Genomic DNA, 6,158 nt, shown 5'->3' with positions numbered 1-6,158 from the left:
AAAAGTAAGTATCAATGACCAATTTTTTTTTTAATCTTTACCATAATGTAAAGAATATTACAATAGTGTTAAAAAAATCGACTTGACCAACTCTTTTGTCAAAAGAAAATGAAAAAACACTTAAGACATATATAATATAGCACTTTTTTTTATCAACTAAGTAGTAAATGGTGTATTGGTTAGCGGGTTTGATAATAAAGGATTTTTTAAGAGAGGATTCTAATTCGATTCTGGGATTCCAATGGGCAAATAAATTTTTTGAACCAACAAAATGAATTTTTAAAAGAAATAAAGGAGTTTTTTAAGAGATGATTCTAGTTCAATTATGGGATTCCAATGGGCAAGTAATTTTTTTGAACCAACGGAACGAATTCTTAAAAGAAATAAAAGACTTATTTAAGAGAGGATTCTAGTTCGATTCTGGGATTTCAATGGGCAAGTAATTTTTTTGAACCAACAAAACGAATTCTTAACCATGATTCATATAAAACTTAATCATTAAAGCAACCAATAAACCATTCTAATATATTTGATATAAATTTGAAGTAGTATTTTATTTAAAGTTTAAAATATTGGTTGATCACCAAAACTACCCAAAACCGGAACTGGCTACTTCTGATCTAACCGCTAACCAGTCGGTTAGATCGACCGGTTTTGCGAACACAGCTTGAGATACAAGAACTATGAAATAACGGATGAGCGTTATTTCCTTGATGCTTATTTCCTTGATGCTTCATTTTAGGACTTGGGGGTGCATATTTGGAAAGTATCTATTGTAAAATTATAGCAAAATTTCCATTAAGACTAAGAAAGAAATACAAATTTGGGATACATGTCACTTATATATTGGTATTAGGATCTCAAATAAATCCTAGTTTATCTCTTCTTTTTCTTTTCTCCCCCAAAATTGTAGAGAACTCCAGCAATAGCTGCTCTAGGTGATGGGAAAATTGAGTTTGATTTTGCTCTAACTTTTCTGCTACAAGAATATGTGGTTTAAGAGAACTCTACAACATGTAGAAATGCAGGTCTTTTAACAAATCTATTTTTAAGATGGATTTTAAGATTTAAATTTTAAGGACATGTAATCTCTAACATGGAGATCATGAATATAAAAAATAAATACACTTTAAAACTAAAAATAATAATTCTAGTAAGAAAAACATTTGTACCGTTAGTTTCCATAGTTTTAGACTGCATATATATAAATGCGGTCCAGCGAGGGAAACAACTTTCCTTCATTTAATACATCTTTTATTTATTTTTCCTCTTTACAGATATTAAATCATCACCTACCCACCGTCAAATGAAAATTTCCAAGCCCTCTCTCTACTCATAACTCCAATACTTGACTTTTTACTAAAAACTAGAAGGTGGATGCAGATGCTCAGGGTTGGGATTTGTGGTGGAGGGAGTGAGAGAGAGAGGGATGGTTGTTGGCTATCAGGTGATCATGAGCGTTGCAAGGGAAGAGAGAGAGAGGGGATTTGAAGATTTCAAGGCAGACAAAAAAAAAAGAGGTTAAAAGGACATGCCTTTAACTAGACAAGATGTTTTGGATTTCTTCAGTTTCTCATGGTGAGAGAGTGAAGATATTGATGACAAAAGGAATTATTTAGGGTTTGTAAGGGAAGCTTTCTATACCTTCCCCCAGGGTTTTACTAGGTTTAAGGCAATGAAAGTATTAGTATTTTGGTTTTGGAAAAGGCAAAAGTTTATATAAGGTTGCAACTTTAAAATGTAGAATCACAGATGCACCTCAAAAATATATCGAAAATATTGTTTTAATGTTGAAAAAATACTCTAGTCGATTATTTCGATATCGAGCTGTATGAATGCGAAAAAAAAAAAGTTTTTGAATCCCTGAAATAGTGCATCTTGCAACAATTATCTGGACCGTCCATTTTCAAGATTTTCATATATTTATAGATCTACTTTATTTTAACAATTTTTTAGATTTAAAATTTTCTAATTAGGTATGAAAATAGATTTTAAGATAATACTAAGAATTTTTTACAACAAAATTACATGTTATGATAAATTTTTAAGGTGCGTTTTAATTGGATTGTTTAAGATTGCAACCTTATAAAAACTGCACCATCTGGAAAATACTACAGAGTATTTAAAAATATAATTTTGAAACTTTCCTATGTTTCTAATAAATAGATAGAGATGGTTTTAAGTTTTAGTCTCACATTCATGAAGAAGAATGTGGATAGAATGATTTTTATATGGTAACACTCTCATACCATAAGTTTACGGAACAAATGAGAGAGTGTGAGTGCATGTGTTGAGTACACGAAGCATGCAACTTGTACCCATGCGTTGGCCCAATGGCAATTGAGGTGGACTTTGTATTTCACTTCCTCGTATTGGTACAGAGGCCCTTGTGATCAACTAACTGTTGGCCATGGGTTCTAGCAATTAAAACTGTTGGGCTGATCTAGCCTTTGGATGGTGGGTTTCTAACAGTCATATGCAATAGTGAATAGATACTATTGTTCAAATGAATAGTCACATCCAAAGGGTGGTAAATATGTTTGAATTTCCCATTTTATATGCTCCTTTTAGTCCTCTCTCTCTCCCCCTTACTAATATATCTCCTCTCTCCCTCTCTCTTTCAAAATTCTAATACTCTTTCTCTCTCTATTATAACGCAATTCTAATATACGAAGTAAGCTTCTGGTTGCATGAAACTAATAAGTGAATTGAGACCTTCTATTTTCTTATATCTCGAGGTCAATTTCATCTATTTTTATGCACATTGTTTATTATATATCAAAAGGGCAAATATTGTCTAGAGAAAGTGTTATTGCATATGCCAAAAAACAAGAAGGATTTTGTATATTTTTCTGCACTTATTCCACATAAACATATCCAATTGTCAAGATAATCAAATTAAATTTCACAATCTTTGAGTCCCCTGATTATAACTTGCGACTCATACACTTGAGAGTAATAATTGGCAAGTTTTCAATAAATTTAAAGTTCAAATAATTTGAAATAAGAAATCGCTTGTTACCAGATTCCTCAGTGATATATCATGTTTCAAGAAGTTTCCAAAGTTCTCTTATTGTTACCACTGCATGTTGTTTATAAGATCAACCAAATGCATTGAGAATGTGGCTCTTGCATAATAGTTATCTTTCATCCATTTTTATAAAGAACTGCGCCTGCTCGTTGTTTTAATTGTTGGATTTATAAAACTGTTGGGTTGATCTAACTTAGATTCATTGACAATGTAAGCCACTTTTAAGGAAGTTCTTCCCCAGTGGAGTCGCCAAAGAATTGTTTTGCCCAACATGTATCTTTACTATAATGGTAAAGACAGAAAAAAAAACAAGAAAACCTGATAATCCAACCAAAACTAGAGGACATTATCACAAATGGGGAGACGAGTCCAAATTTTATTGAAACGTAGGTTAGAGTATAAGAAGAGTTCTAGATGCCTTTGAGGTCACTTGATTCTTTTACATCGAAGTTCAGTTAAGCGAACAAAGAACACCCAACTAGATTGAAATTCACCCAACTAGATATAATTACAAAGAAAACAATATATTTGAGGGGCTCAGTTCAGTCTATGGAGACGCACTTGAGCATATATAGAAGAGTAGGCTTTCACTGCAGCTAGTCAAGAATGAGATTTTCGCTCTCCTTCTTACCGTAAGTGCACGTTTATCGTAATAATCGAATATTTAAGAATGACCATTCCCATTCTCCTATTGTTTGGAGTCCTTTATATAGACTTTTTTTGGGTGGGAAGATTTTTTGTGATCTAATCATTTTCCAACTTTAAATCAATGACGGTTTCCTTTCTATGCGGTCATCAACATCCTAGTCACTCGGTTTCCAGTTGAAAGTCAAATTTGAACTTCACTCTTCCCTTCTTATTTCTAGGTGGGAAGATTTTTTGTGATCTGATCATTTTCCAACTTTAAATCAATGAAGGTTTCCTTTCTATGGGGTCATCAACATCCTAGTCACTCGGTTTCCAGTTGAAAGTCAAATTTGAACTTCACTCTTCCCTTCTTATTTCTAGGTGGCAATATCTAATTTTTGCTTACTTGCTATTATCTTATAAAATTACGTTTTTTGAGTTTGTTTCTCTTCACCTTTGTCCCCTTATCTCGTACTCAGTTCGAAGTTCACCAATCCCTTTTCAGTTATCTGCACTGGGAGCTATTCCTCTTTCGAGGATTTTCCTTGTCGATAGTCTTATCACACTATTATCCCATTCTCTTCTGCTTGCTTTTGGTGCCCGGTTACATTTTGCTGTTACAAAACACACCCAAACACCCACACACACATATACACATATATTAATGAAACATGTGAAGCAAATACATCTTACTAGACCACATAAGGTGTGCATCCATGTGCCCCTAGATGTTTAACTTGTCTTTTTTCATCTATGGTTTGGCCCTTGAGAGATTGGAGATAGAATCTAAACAAAACTAAGGGTCTATTTGACAACACCCTAATATCCTAATATTTCAAGATAATATAGAATCTACTGTAATTTGAATTATGTAAGTTATTATGCCCTGTTTGATAGGACCAAAGTCTATCTTCTTATATTCAGATGACCTCTAAATATCTAAATCCCAAAAATTCAAGTCGTAGTTGAATTTTGCGGGATTTAGTTCTAGCGTCAAAATTTATTATGTCCCTCTCCCTTCTTTCATCCACTCATAACCATATTTTTCCTCTCTTTCTCTCCCGTCCGACAGCCCCTATCCTATCTTTCAACTGAAACCTTCTATCTCTATCCAATCATAAACCCTAACTCTCTCCCCCTCAACAGAGACCCTCTAAACCTTGATATCTTTCTAGCACTATTTCATGGTACTCTTCCTTGCCTCTCTCAAGCCTCCATTGCCATTCACTAAAGAATGTAAAAAAGTTAGAGGGAGGCATGTATTTTCTCTTTTTTGTAATAACTCAATTAGGAAGACTTGTAATTCCACTACCAGAGATTGGTGAAGATTAAGAGTTTTTATAGGTTTGGTTTTTTTTTCTTCTCTGAAATAACTCCATTACGAAGACATGTAACTCTATTACCAGGGGACGGTGAAGATAAAGAGTTTATAGGTTTGAGGCTTTTTTTTTCTTTGAAGTAACCCCGAAGATAAAGAGTTTACAAGTTTGGGTTTTTGCTTTTCTAAAATAACTCGATTGCCATAAGAAGGTGAAGATAAAGAGTTTGCAAGGAAAGAGAGAGAGAGAGATGGATGGCTAGAGAGAGAAGGTTGGTTTCTCATGTCTTAACATAGAGAGAGAGTGGTTTGATTCCTCAAGCATAGCATATGAAGGAGGAGAGAGGATACTGACTCTTTTGGTGGGGAAGAAAGAGAGACAAAGATTTGGGTATGAGCAATTTGAGTGGTGTGGGGGCCACGTGTGGAGAAAAGTGAGGGAGGTCAATGGAGAGTGAGATTTTAAACACAATGGAGAAGAAGATTTATTTTTAAGATGTTTTCGGAGGAGAGCGATGGGAATGGCAAACAAAATTTTCTATGTGAGATGCCAAGATCTCTATGATGGAGAGTTTGGGCATACCACTCCTTTACTTCATAAACACAGTTCATGATGGTTGAGGATATGCACTTTGAGCATTGTTCTATACACATAACGAGGAAGATGGTGCTAACCATAGGGCTTTGCTTTGTGCTGTGTAAGCTGCACCTGGAAATGGTGTGATGGCACGATATGAGTGTAGATGAATTATGGGTTTGTAGGTTTGGGTTTTACTTTTTTAAAATAACTCGATTATCAATAGGCTTGGAAGGTGAGGTTGGGATCACTGCTATTAAAACAGATAGCGGAGGAAAGGCATTTTTAAACATGTGCCAAATATAAAAATCAATAAGTTATAATTTTTCAAATATGTGTCAAACGTAAAAATTAATTAGTTATAATTTTGTTAGCCATAAAGTTCAAAAACTTCAAATCTATGAAATATTTGAAATACATTTAGACTATAAAAAAGTGAACATAAAAAGACATATCATGATACTATTAAATTCAAATATATAGAAAGTAAGACAATGTCTTTATTCAGATGTCTAAAAATTTGAATATCCAAATCTTGTTTTGTCAAACATACCCTAAATGACCGAGTTATACTCGAAGGACTTATTTGAAAATATACTTTGATA

The sequence above is a fragment of the Amborella trichopoda genome, chromosome 4 (genome assembly GCF_054954075.1).
Source record: "Amborella trichopoda isolate Santa Cruz 75 chromosome 4, AtrichopodaSantaCruz75HAP2 v2.0, whole genome shotgun sequence".
Lineage (NCBI taxonomy): Eukaryota > Viridiplantae > Streptophyta > Magnoliopsida > Amborellales > Amborellaceae > Amborella > Amborella trichopoda.
The sequence above is the reverse complement of the archived record's forward strand: the minus strand, read 5'-3'. Positions refer to the sequence as shown.